A 15,267-nucleotide genomic window follows, 5' to 3' on the forward strand; every position below is an offset into this window, starting at 1 on the left:
TGAACGTACCGTCTTTCTTCTTCACAAATAACACTGGAGCTCCCCAAGGCGAAGAGCTTGGACGAATAAAGCCCTTTTCCAAGAGCTCTTGTAGCTGCTTCGACAGTTCTTCCAGTTCGGTTGGAGCTAAACGATACGGTGCGCGGGCTATTGGTGCTGCTCCAGGAGCTAACTCAATCTGAAACTCGACTTGACGATGAGGAGGTAAACCAGGTAAATCTTCAGGAAACACTTGAGGAAAATCACGCACAACTGGTATATCCTCCAGCTTCTTTTCCTTTGCTGATGCGTCAGTGACGAGTGCCAGAATGGCAGTATGTCCCTTTCGTAAACATTTCTGCGCCTTTAAGAAAGAGATGATGCCAACCACAGCACCACTCTTGTCACCTTGTACTTCGAGAGGTTCTTGACTGGAGCGAGGAATACGAATAACTTTTTCTTTGCATAAGATCTCCGCGTGATGTTGGGATAACCAATCCATACCGATGACGACGTCAAAACTACCCAAAACTATGGGTATGAGATCAATCGAGAAAGTCTGACCCGCTAGAACAATACTACAACCCTTGACTACCTGTGCGGCTTCTACACTTTTACCATTGGCTAGTTCTACGACGTGTTTGGTGTCTAGGGGTGTTGGTGTACGTTTTAATAATTTACTCATTTTCAATGACATATAGCTTGTATCAGCACCCGAATCAAATAAGACAGTAACATAAATATCGTCGAGAAGAAACTTACCCATAACCACATTGGGATCATTCACTGCGTCACCCCGACCTAGCACAAAAGCACGACCCCGAGCTTCGTTGCCATTGTTGTTGTTGTTTCCCCCGTTATTGTTGTTATTGTTCCCGTTGCCCTGATTGTTGTTGTTGTTCTGGTTCCTGTTTAGCTGAGGGCAGTGTCTCTTGATGTGACCTTCAGCACCACAATTATAGCACCCCTTGTTGCCCTGTTGCTGATTCTGCTGTGCCGGTGGCTGCTGCTGATCCTGATTCGCAGGACGAGGGCTTCTACAGTCTTTGGCCTCGTGACCCATCTTGAGGCATCTTTGACAACGGCCCTTGTTACACTGGCCGTTGTGGTGCCTGTTGCAGTTGTTACACTTTGGAAGGTTTCCTCGGTATCCACCCTGCCTGTGGCTACCTGACGACTGCTGGTTAGGGCTTTGATAGTTGCCAGTCTTTCGCTGCTGATTCTGGGACTGAACCGAAATTGATGCTTTGCTTGAATCCCCCTCCCATTTCCTCTTGTTGTCACTGAGGGTAACGGGAGTAGCTGAAGGAGTGACTGTAGCAGTAGCGCTGACGCGCTTAGGCAGTTTATTCTGATCCACTGCCTGATCGGTGATGCGATGAGCGAGACGCTGGATTTCCTGGATGTTGTTGAGGTTAGCCGAGGTAACGTGGCTCTGTATTTCTGGTGCCAAACCTTTGAGATACAACTCAATTCGCTTGTATGGAGGGTCCACCATAGTTGGACATAACACAGCCAACTCATTTGATCTCTTGGTGTAAGCTTCGATTTCCGAACCAACCATTTTCAAGTTATACAACTCGTCCTCCAACTTGTGAATGTCTTCTCTAGTGCAGTATTCTCTCTTGACCAGTTCTTTGAAATCATTCCAGGGTGTGGCGTTAGCAGCTGCCAACCCTAAGATCTGCACTTGTGCGTTCCACCAAGTGAGCGCAATCCCTTCAAGTGTGCCAGTGGCGAACTTCACCCTGCGAGCCTCAGGGCATTCACACATTTCGAAAACCGACTCGAGCTTTTCAAACCAGTGGAGGAGTCCAACTGCTCCCTCCGTGCCACTGAACGAGCTAGGACGACAATCCATGAAATTCTTGAAGGTGCACCCAGGTTGTTGCTGAGCGGGTTGACCTGCTTGAGCGGCTGCAACTGCCGCAGCAACGAGAGCCTCTAGCTGGGCTTGAGTCATGTTAATTCGTGCGGCCATTGATCTTCACATCAAAGGCAACAAAAGTGAGAAAGGTTCGCGAATAGTGCGATGACAGAAGAGTGTAAGCACATAAGTATTCTCATGCAATGACAAGTTGTGAGCAAGGTAATGTAAGCATACTACGAGCAAAGTTCTATGCAAATTCTAGCATGTAGGCAATAAACATAAACCTTATTACCTAGGAAGTTGAGTCTTGCACGTGGAGCGAAGCGTCGTTGTGGATCGTTGAGAGCACTGTTCTGGTTATAGTCTGGTTTTAATAAAAACGTTTTTCCATATTAAAACCAAGTTCTCTATAACCAATGGCTCTGATACCAATCTGTCACACCCCCAAAATCCACACGCGGAGTATCACCGCTTGGGAGCGTGACTGACCAGGATCAAGCCACCAATCATATTGAACATGTAATTAATATTAAGTAAAATAAATGTAAACCGTCCATTCAATACGATAGGTGTTCAAAACATAACCATAGTTTCAAAGTGTAGCGGAAGCATAGTAAATAAACCAACAATAGTTAATAGTTTTAAATGTCATAATAGTTCAACGTAGAAACCACGATCCTTGCCCACAACGACCCGCTTCTCCAGTGCAAGCTCCAAGTACCTAACGATCTGCAAGGCATGTAACAGAATGATCAACAAACTAGTTGAGCGAGTTCACAGTAAGTAAATGCGTAACAGTATGTAACGGGTGGCTCTACAGGGCCAATAGTAAGTTATACAGGTGGGGGCTTCCCATGTTATGTGACCACTAGACTATTCGTATTATCCCTGTTCTTCGTCCGAGAACAGTAGCGCGTATGGGGTGTGCGTAGGTTTTACGCACGTATCCTTCATAACCGAGGATAGAAGTAAGTAATGCGTACACGTAGGTTTTACGTGCGTGCCTGACATCCGAGGCAGTAATTGGCATGTGACCACGTAGGTGTTATCCCAACCTACGGAACCGTCCTGACATCCGAGGACCATGATAGGTGATAGTCTAGGAAAAGCATATATACGTTCTTAGTCAATGATAACCTTTTACCCATTCCCACGACCCGGGAATCCCATGCCTTAGTAGGAGTGTGAACTCACCTTGGTTTGCTCGGTATGCTAGGTTATGCACTCACAAGTAATTAATCACGTCCTATTGTATGCACGTATAACAAACCAGTTCATGTTCGCAATGATACGCATGCAATCTAATGTCACATAGTGCTTGATAGCCAATATCATGCATCAATCATGTATCACATAACAGTCAGTTTGCATATCGGCACAACACGTATCATTTCACATTTAATCATCAGCTAGTGTACACGAATACAAATGTTAACATTCATCACCAAGCATGGCATGCCAAATAAATCAAGCATACATTCCATCATTCAAAGTATGTTTATAACCCCCCATTATCTTTCGACCCAACTGTTATCTTTCGACATATTAGTTATCACAGTTATCTTTCGGACCAATTGTTATGCTTCGAACCAAATGTCATCTTTCGACCACGCTGTTATCTTTCGGTCAACACTACTATGGTTCGGTCAATGCTATCCTTCGGTCAACACTACTATGGTTCGAAGGACAAGTATCTTTCGGTCACAACAACTATGTTTCGACTAACAAGTATCTTTCGGTCACAACTATGTTTCGAATAACTAATATCTTTCGATAAATATCAGTTACGTTTACTCAAAGTTTCCAAGTTTATCCGTGATTATCAATTAACACAAATTCAAGTATTCGGTTACCTCAGAATCGATCAAACAGGGAGTTTCATATTAAACCTCATGAACCCTAATTTAACCACATGAACAATAATAACACTTAATCATATTATGTTCCGGTTCCATGAACAATACAAATTCCGAATTGCATAATATCACAGCCGATCCACAAAACATTATCATTAAACATCATCACAACAGATCCGATTAACATACACATCCGATTAACATCCATATCCGATTAACATACATATCCGATTAACATCCATATCCGATTAACATACATATCCGGTTAACATACAAACCACATATTGCAAGACAATTGATAAATCATGAAATCATATACACTCAAAGCATTATCTATTAACATAAACAACATCACACACTAACCGGAAAAATCTGGGTTACGGAACGAGATCTTCGAACAGAGAATGGGTCTGCTATGCCGTCACACACACACAATGGAACTAGGGTTTTTGAAATAACTGTCGACTTACATGCATTCACGTATATAAAACGTATCACAGGAATGGGCCAAGCCCATTAGAAAGACTGGGCCGAAAGATGTCGAAGGATCCTATCTTTGTTCGAAGGATAGAGTCCTTGGTCGAAGGATATGTTTCGTGATCCTTCGAACCGAAAGTTGATCCTTCGAATCGAAGGTTATCTTTCGTGATCCTTCGATCTGTAAGTCATGTTTCGTGATCTAGACTAAGCGTTTTAATAATAATTCTAATATTATTTTCTACCACAGCAAGTAATCACATATAGGCAAAACGACAATACGTTTCATTAAAACACAACGCGTACAATTTCAAGTCCACAATCCAAACAACTAAACAGTCAAAGTCAACGCGCATCTAATGCGAAAGTGAAAGTCAGAAACTCGAGTTGTCACAGTTGATCTCTTCGCAATCAACAGTTTTGCCTTTACTTTTCAAATGGTCCAAAAATAACTCTAGCCCATGCTAGGTATGAGGAGAACCAATGTCCTTATCTCTATCGAGAAAGGAGATTGTTTGACCTACGGGCCGATACTCATTGGAAATCGATACAACCGAAAACTCTCGGTGAATACGATCATGTTGTGATCGTAAACGCCAAACCGAGCACAACTAAGAAGGGTTTCGACAAGGAGAAATTGTAAGTTCATCATTGTAAACACCCCACCACTTTTCTGTTTAGCTGACGGTTGGTTTTTTTTTGTCTTAGGGACATTGAAAACTGTCTGAAAGACACATTTCCAATTTACACATTTCCAAAACAAAGTTGGAAGCATACCTATCATTTCTAGTAGAGATTAAGGTAAGAACCAAGTATCGAACCTAAAGAATACGAATTTAATAGTTACCTTAAATTACCAACTAGTTTAATTAATTATCTTTTGTTATTTTTTATATTAAAACCAAAAAATAAAAACAAGTAATAGATGGTTAGTAGGGAATATCAAGAGCACGCAAAGTGTTGCTTTGGATCTCCGAATCCACTTGGGATGAATTATAGTTATTTTATTGGCAAGAGGTGAGGTTAATTAACTTAAAGACCCAGCTCCTAGCTAAGGTTACCGACAAATTTATATTAGATTTACAAGATGTGACTTTAAGGTTAAAATAGAATTTGAGCCGGTTAAAGAAAATTCATTGCCAAATCTTAGAGAAAAGTTCTTTTTAAGGAACAATCCCCTAATCTTGGGTTAGTTACATCCAACTACTCTTCTTTCTTTTACATGGTTCCCATGGCTTGTGATCCTCTATATGGCCTCCCTTTGTCTCACTTCAAAGGTAGCAAGGATATTTCAAAGTGCTCCCCACGGGTGCTAATTAATTAGGGTGATTGATCTTTATTTAACGGGTGGCGTTATAATAATAAAAAAATATATAAAGATGTATAGTATTTTAACACGGGCTCACCAACTCTTGGACCGCACCAAGTCTAACATATAGTTCGTGTTAGATGAGTCACAAGACAAATTTTTGGCTAATCATTGAGGCCTAACATATAGACCGTGCAGGCCACTAACGATATTCTTGATAAACGGGCCAACCGCTTCTCCAAGATCGGATTTCCCTTATTAGTATATGGGTTGTTACACACCATGTGTGTACTAATAAGCTTCACCTCATTTGGTTATCAAGAACTCTAACAAGATCAATGACCAAAACAATCACAAACTCATTACGAAAGAAGTAGGGTAGAAGGAATTATTAAAGACACAACACACCTCTTGCCAAAGATTAAACATTTAATTCATACCAAGCTTCATCTTCAACCCAAACAACATAAGGAGTTTAGCCTATAATGGCCATAACTTGTCCATGAACAATGATTATTGAGTGAAACATAATGGATCAAGTATGATAGGTTTAAACAACTTGCGGAAGGGTTGTTGATTACAAGTACTCTTTCTCTCAAACTAAGCTATTACAAGAATTAATGGAGTGATCCAAAATCCTTGTGACCTCTCAAGAGCAGAGGTTTAGTGTGTGAAACATGGAAGAGGAGTGGGTGAAATGGGATGGTGAAAGTGGGCAGCTAAGGCCTTCTATTTATAGGCTGGAGGAGACTAGGTTTGCACGGGCGTGCATAAGGGGCATGTCCGTGCCTTGTGAGGATTCCTGACACTGCTTGTCCTTTTTGTCCTTTCTTGAGCGAGTTCGTTGTGATTCTGTTATAGGCATGGGCGTGCATAAGGTGCACGACCATGCATACTGATGTGTCCCGAAAAGTCTTGAATATATGTGGCATTCTTAGTGGTTCTCGAACCTTCGTCTCTTGTCTTTTCCTTGAGCACGGGCGTGCCTAAGGTGCACGGTCGTTCCTGGCCTATGGTGGACTTTTGTTGACCAATCTTGGGTTGACTTAGGTTGACTTTTTGATGCTTGGTATTGTGCACAACCGTGCCCATAGCTTGGGACGGCTCCCTTCCGGTTTTCACACTCACTTAAAGTCCATTCCTTGCTCTTGCCTAATTCTAGGCTTAGACGAAAGAGCTCATTCATAGATTCCATCTTTCTAGCATTTCATGTCTTTCTTCCTTCAACTCTAATTCATGCCATGAATTGTTAAGTCCTTCTATAATAGCTATTGCCTTTCTTCTCACCTCCCCTAGAGCTATTGAATAAAAATCTGAGGCTCACTCGCTGCCCTAAGCCCTACAGTTCCTTCGCTTACCGCCTAAGATGAATCTATTGCCTCCCCTCCCTCCACGAGTAGATATTTAGTATTGAATAGTGTCAAACCCAATCCCAAGCAATATTCAAGAAGAAAAACTCAGGACTAGGAAAGAAAGGCAGAGACAGGGAAAGCTAGGGTGATAGCCCTATAGACGAGTAATAGGATAGGGAACACTCCGCTACACTCATTAGGACAACAACCTCCTACTACTATGAGTTAAGCAACTAATGGACAGACCAGACCGCATAAGACTACTGAAATAGAAAAAGAGAAGGGATTCACGGGCAATGACTTGTTGATTTCCATAGAATCTTGGGTATTTGCATCGTTTATGCTCGTATTCATCCTGAGACCTTAGAAACCTGCATTTTCCAAATAGGAACGATTAAGGTAGCATTTGCAACTAAAAAAATCATTAAAGTACTTATGATTCAGGGGTAATTATGCACTAAAAATGTGTATAATTGATGGCACAACATAAACCCCACACTTAAAGGTGCTTGTCCTCAAGCAATCTAACAAGTTTCTTTGATGAAAATAGTAGGTGATCCAAACGTCTTTAGGCATTGCACACCTCTAATTAGTTGCAATTTGCTAATACTTTTAAGGTAATGATTGATGTGGTGTGAATCATACTTCTTTTCCCTTGTATGTTGTACATTATTATAGTTAATTTGTATTCATTTTTTTATGTTTTTGGCTTGTAATTAGTTGTATATGAGTTTTACAGGTGTTCGTGTGCAGATGGAGCAAAAATGAGCTAAAATGTTAAAGAAACGAGCACACAGGAGAAGGTTTGGGCTTAGTGGAGGATTTTCATGGAATGGAAATGGATATTTAATAAGATGAGATTATAGAGAATTGAATTACGAAGATGTAGGCGAAAACGGTGAAGAAAACGGAGTTGAAATGAATAAGTTATGATGAAAACGATTTTCCGAATACTAATGCTCGTCGCGTAACGCGACGACAAGACTTGATGCAGGTCGCACGACGCTAGGACATGCTTGATTAGCATGAGAAACTTCAGTTTTAAGCCTGTTTAAGCTTACAATTTAACCCTAATACGAAACAGACTATCGCAGACGAATTTTAAAGGTTCCATAGGTGATTTTGGGTGGAAAGTTGTTGGGATCGATTTTGACATTGTGGGTTCGTGATTTTCACTATAGCAAGAAGTAAGTTCTTATTTATCTTCAACTTTGTGTTTATTGATACTTTTGGACATGTTTTGCTTTATGTTGATGAACTATTTCTTGTTTATGATTCTTGGCTAGAAACTTTGTTACTGCCTAGGTTAAGATGAACATAAATGTTTGATTTGTTTTCTATTGGTTTTGGAACTTTGATTGTGGATTAATAATGACTTAAAGACTTTGGAATTCATGATCTTTCACATATGCATATTTAATCTTGTTCATTGAATGATTAATATTCCTCGTGTTTCTTGATGAATGTCTTTCAAATAATAGGTGCATGCTAGGTCAATTACTATGTGTTCTTGATTATTGGATGGTTTGCTACACGTAGTTATCCATTGGAGTGTTATTCATAAATTGAATAGGGTTAGGTATTCTATCATTCTCGATAGCTGTGAGGTAAGAGATTGTTGTTTTGTCTTGAGTGTTATATTGCTAGGGTTAGAGCCTTTGTGAGAAGATATTCCTAGTTTACCTTTCATTCCTTGCTTACCGAGTCTGATCAGGATTCCATAGTTACATGTGACTTTCCGCTGTGAGGTAGATTGTCTTTGAGGGTACTTCGTTATTTGAGTTGGAAAGCTCGTGAGGGAATCCACTAAATCGGTAGTTTAAGGCTTGTAGGTTTCATAGGTTTCTTCTCGAGAAGGATCGAGGGTCTTTTAGGTCATCCTTTAAGTGTAGTATCTCAAGATCCTGGTTTCCACAATTAGTTCCATAACCGATAGAATGTGTCATTCATGTGTAGGATTCTGACCTAGGTAGTGCTTTCCCATCATCTGAATTCGTCCTCAGTCTTAGTTCATCTCTTAGTCAGCTTTAGTTAATTTTAACTAATTGCATTAGGTATTAGAAACCCCCTCCAAAACATAAAAACAATTAAGTCGAGTCAGTTTAGATAAGTAATCGAGTCTCGTGGGTTCAATACTCGGACTTACTTTAGCTGTACTGCATTGACTGGTACACTTGCCGGTTATGTGGTCTAGGTTTTAGAGAGTCTTAGTTATAAATCTAAAACTTAGAGTGTCTAGTTTAGGGTTAAAATTAGTTAGTTTAATTAGACCGCTTTTAGCACATCAATGGTGAATCGTGACATGCCTACTAAAACATTGGTTATACTTAGTCTTACAGACCTCACAATGTCCACTCAACTCTTGGCTATGTGTGGGGTGAGTTTTTATGGGTGTAACTGTGACAACCCGAACTTTCAAGGTTAGAAACGTGATTCTAACTCCTCAAAATTCTCTTTCTTTTACGCTCCTGTTATAGTAAACTTTTATCTCACTTCTTGTTTTCATAAACTTGTCAAATGTGAATCTATGTGGTTGTGACTAAGTGTATGGTTGGGTTCGTTTTAGTATTGGGTACATACACACACACGGGTTGTATGCGGGCCGCGGTCAGCCCATACATGCACATCGGACCAAATCATTTGAGCCCAATCCCCACCTTATTAGTATGTATACGTAATTAGAGTAGATGTATTATTGTGCAACTTGTGGCAAACCCTAATCCCCCAAAGCCATCGTCGACAGTAGATCCCATCCGAGCACTCCCTTCCCTAGTCGAACTTCTTGGTTAGTAGTCCTTATTTATTGAAATTCGTAACGGTTTGATGTTGATTATATGTGAACTATTTAACGAAAATTATATATGTGTAGTAATTGGTATTCCTGATTCTTGTATGACATGTTGATATGTGATTAAGTGTATAAACAAGCATGATAATAGAATTCATATGTGAACATAATGATCTCTGGACAATGGTTGTTGTGCTATTAAACAAGTGGTATGCAAATAAATCAACAGTGAGGTTTCTAAGATATATTATACATGCATATTTGATAGTTTAGTGTGTGATAGTATTGGTTGAATTATGCGAATCAGTGAAAGCCATAGGGTGTCTAATCCACAATTGAAGACTGTATAATATTGTTGGCATAAATTGTGTTAAAAACTGGCTGGTGATTGTTAATTTGTATTCCTTGATTGTCCTTAACCATAAGAGTAACTGTGTTAACTTAGATGCTAATGGCAGTAGGGTTTCTGTGCAAGATGAACTGCATGATGACGAAACACTTAGAGTTTTGCCACCTCTCCTTGCCGACGAAACCCCATGTTTCGCCACACCTATCTTCACGACGAAACACTATGTTTCGCCACATATTCCAACCCGACGAAACCCCATGTTTCGCCACACATGGTGTTTCGTCTCTGTGACGTTTGAAATGTGAGCTTGTTATACGGATTTATATGTATGCATGTTTGTAACACTTGGTTCGCGTAGGAAAGTTATGTGCCGATAATGATTGATGTGTTTATGTGCCGTCAATAATTGATGTGTTTTCTGTAGATTGGTAATGAATGAATATGAATATGATCTTGGTAGTTAATCGATTGGTATAACAGTGGGCATGATAGGAGTCCATGGGTTTGTTAAGGTTATTGGGTAGACTATGTTACTGATTACTCATAAATTGAAAGGGGTTGGGTGTTATTGAATGAGGACAAATAACAAGGATGAGTTCACAAAATTATGATGCATGATCTTGTTGTTCAAGTTGTTGTGATAATGTAAATTGTAGATGATCATTAGGCTCATAAACTTCAAGGTGAAACGACTTGATTATTGGAAAATAAGATGTGCAATGCAAGTGATGATATGTGCCGTACTTGTTTGCTACTTGTGTGACAACATATGTGGTGCAATGTGAATATAAACTGATGGTTGTTGGTAAACAATGATAGGACGCGTTTGACCGACTATTAAACAAGTAACTAATCTTACCGAGCAAACCAAGGTGAGTTCACACTTTCTACAAGGCATGGGATTCCCGGTGGTTGAGAATGGGTAAAGGATTTAATCAGAAACTGTGTGACCTCCTGGTTTGGAACACGTACCACATCCTCTCTATTGAAGGGTGATAACATGTACTAAGGATTTAATCAGAACCTACGTGATCTCCTGGTTTGGGGACACATACCACATCCTCTTTATTGAAGGATGACGACACTGATACTAGACCAAAAACTCTATCATGAAGTCCCTCATTTTTATATCGACTTAATCGCCGGGCCAATGGCGAGCGGGTCATTAGTTAGATAGCGCTATTTAGGTTTGACAAGCCTCACACCGTGCCGCAGAGGACGGGCATGAACTAATGGATCTGGGCACGTCAATGATGATAGACATTGACGCTAGGGCACCAATTTACTTCAGTCAGTAGTCGATATGGTAACGGGTCTAGTGGTTCACATGGGGTAGCCCCCACTGGTTATGGTTATGGTTTGGGAAACAAGGAATTGGTTAATACATGGTTTTCGAAAGAACTTATGGTTTTTGGAACAACTTTAAAATGGACAACCAACTGTGAACTCGGTCAACTTTGTTGTTGACTCGTTGTTACATGCCTTGCAGGCCTTTAGGTACATATGGTTGGATCATGCTGTCTGGGAAGCTGGAGTGGTCATGGGTCGAAATACATGGAATCTCAATACAAACTTACTGGTTTACGAACTCATGGTTTACGAAACACTTAACAAATGAGTTATGCTTCCGCCGTATTCAATGAATGATAAGTAGTGTTGTATCACTTTACGTTGATGAATAAAAGTCTTCTTTAATTATATTTATGAGTTCATCATGATTGGTGGCTTGGATCCTGGTACGTCACACGCCTCGCGGGGGTTTCCGCATGTGGTATTTTGGGGGTGTGACAGTAACACTCGAGTCAATCTGAATGCATGCATGAGTCATAGGCTTGCATGCAAATCGTATCTACACCAATTCACTTAGCAAGTTTGCATGAATCAATATGGCTTCTTTGGGTGATATGATAGGGTATATAGTGGTTTGGTAATGGATGACAAATTTTGGGATATAGTTGATGCTTTTCATAGAAAACTAGGTGATGATCGTTTGAAGTGGTTGAAATAGTTCTAGTGACTCTTTTAAGGTCAGATCTTCAAGACCATTCCACAACCTGTTTCGCCTAATTTCCTTCAATGGTAGATACTTCAACTATCCGTTCAACGAGTTTTGGCCTAATAGCGTCCAATAGGACTAGCTTCAATTCTACTTCTTGTTGGAGTCTTTTCTTCTTGGTGACACTTTTTTTTTGCGGAATCATGGCTTTGGATGTAGGCCACTTTCTGTAACACCTCAGAAATTCTAATCGAATAATATGGCAACACGTGTCCAATCAACTCTCAAAGATGCCAAATTATTTGGACGAGAGGGACTATATATGTATAAATATGGAAGTTTGGATGTGGAGGTGTAACACCCCAATCGCGTAATACAACAACACGCGGCGGAAAACATTGGGGAGTCACGTTACAAATTGTTTCATAACACATGGCTCATAAAATTTTGTTTTATTAAGTTAATAGATTACATTGTTTTGGAGAATACAATCAATACACAACAATTGTCTTGTAGATTTTAAAGTCACTAAGGACCGAGTCCGCCCTATGTGAAGCATTGCTCAAAATCAACATAAGCACCTGAAACATATGTGAAAATAGGTACGTCAGCATAAAAATGCCTGTGAGTAACATAGGTTTTGTGATGAAAATTCATGGCTTTGTTTTGTTAAAGAATGTTTAACTAAAAGTAGCCATGAACCTTTGTAAAATGTTTTACTTTGTAAAAATCATATGAAAATAAAATGATTTTAAAGAATGATGCATGGTTAACTTAATAACCAAAATATGTCTTTTGTGAAAGATGTCATGTCTTTGTATAAAATGTGTCATGTCTTTGTATAAAATATGTCATATCCTTGTATAAAATATGTCATATGTAAAACAATGTCTTGTGAAAAATATGTCATGTCTTTGTATAAACCAAGTGCCATGTAAAAACCAATGTCTTTGTGTAAACCAAGTGTCATGTATAAATCAATGTCTTGTATGATAAGCAAAAGGTCTTTGCTTAAACCACATGAGATAATGTCTTGAATAGTCAAATGTCTTGTATAAGACAATGACTTTGAATAAACAAAGGTTTTGCTCAATTCAAAAGTTATGTCTAATAAATCATTGCTTTTGTTGTAAAACATATATTAGGATTGTTGGCGAATACATCCAAGCCTTGTCGTCTGTCGGATAGACCCTTATAAAGACAAAGGTCTATCAAATGTTCATCGGTTTCTGCCATTCCCCAATGGATACTTCCAAACAAAACTAGAAAGCGGGAATGGGTTGTCAAACCTATGGTAAACCATAACATACTACAGGTCGGCGGGATAATGTTAATGAATGTATCATTGTCGAGTTCAACGCACCAATATTGTCACACCCTCAAAAGCCAAAAGCGGAGTATCACCGCGAGGTGTGTGACTGACCAGGATCATACCACTAATCATACTAAACGATAAGTAAAATAAAGTAAACACACAATCCCAACGTTTAGTGTTTATGAAAACGAAATCCCAAAACCAAGTTTAAATGTTAGCGGAAGAATAAAGTTTAAAACCCATTAAGCAAATTAAAAATCATAAAGTTTAATAGTAGGAACCCAACAGTTGATTCCTAGCCACAACATCCACTCCTCGTGCAAACTCAAGCCATGTACCTAACGACCTGCAAAGCATGCAGTAGGGTGTCAACAAAAAGTTGGCGAGTTCATAGTTGTTCTGTTTTAGTGTTGTTCCAAAAACCATAAATTATTAAGTTCCTTTGCTTGTATAAAAACATGCCATGGGGAGTTACCCCACTGTTTTAAACCACTAGACCCGTACCATACCGACTACTGACTAAAGTTATGTTGAGTGCCCCGAGTCAATGTCTATCATCATTGACTAAGTGCCCAAGTATATTAGTCCACTCCCGTCCTCTGCGGCACGGTGTGAGGCTTGTCAGACCTAATAACGCTATTTAACTAATAACCCATTCGCCATTGGCCCGGCGATTAAGTCGATATAAAATATGGGGGGCTTTAAGATAGAGTTGTTGTCTAGTAAGCTTAAGACATGTATTATAAGAGGTTGTACGTATTCTACCCAAGGAGAATACGCAAGTTGCATCCCACCCAAGGGGGATAGTTGTTGTTTAACCCATTCCCAATCACCGGGAATCGAGGATCTTTAAAGAAAATTGTGAACTCACCTTTGATTGCTCGATCGGTCTCTTAAAATGGTTAGGAGTCAAGGTAGGTCAATCACGTCCTAATACAATTACCATTTGGTTTATTAGTGTGTTCAAGTAAGGCACAAAGCTCCTACACGTATCTGACACGTACCATGCACTCACTTTGGCAACATACGGACATATACATATTCCACATATGATTACTCGAGATCAAAGCACACAATAATTCACATAACACTTTCGTTGACATTAAACAAGTTTGATCATTCTTAGATAGCATAAACATCATTTAGATACGCAAATAACAACTTATTACGTTTCAGCTTTGACGTCCAGAACTGGGCTGTTTTCGGGTATTTTTATAAAATAGTTTTCTTATTCCCAAAATTCTAAATAATTTGCAGAACGTTCTAAGCCGTCCAGGTCGCCTTTTGTAAAAATCTCAAGACCTAAATCATTACCAGTTATTTACTAAAAATCATCCAATAGGCTGTAGTCAGATTCGTCGCTTTCTGACTGCAGTCCATGGAAAAATTTATTTAAAATTCATCGTCTGTCCGAATGGCAAAATTCCAGTGGGAGATTTTCGGCAACATTCGTGCCCAGAAACTATACAAATTTCACGACCTAACTCTATCCAGATTACAGGTGATAACGAAAAGCGTAACATGAATTTTCTGCAGAAAAAACGCAGCTTTTGCTGCTTTACAAAACAGTCCTTTAAAAATAGTAAACGACCTCAGAAAAATGCGATTCTAGCGCCATTTGAAGTGCTTTTCAAAAACATACGTTTTGAACTTCAGAAAATCAGTTTTTCGATATATAACGGCCTATTTACAGCCAACTGAAGTTGGCTGTAAATGTTAATCAGCTTTCTGTTTTCAGCTTTTAACATTTTAATGCGAGTTGTATTGATTCTGTTTACATATTTAGCGAACAATAGCAGCACGCACACATAGGTTAACATCAAAACTCAGATTAATTATCAACTACTTTATCAAGAAACACATGATATCATTGAAACCCTAGTTCATACATAATACTAACACACTCATCCACAACCCTAAACATCATACTTGATTTCTAATGAACCCTATGCCACAAGTTATTATCAAATAACATC

This window comes from Helianthus annuus, chromosome 2 (genome assembly GCF_002127325.2).
Source record: "Helianthus annuus cultivar XRQ/B chromosome 2, HanXRQr2.0-SUNRISE, whole genome shotgun sequence".
NCBI classification, from domain to species: Eukaryota; Viridiplantae; Streptophyta; class Magnoliopsida; order Asterales; family Asteraceae; genus Helianthus; species Helianthus annuus.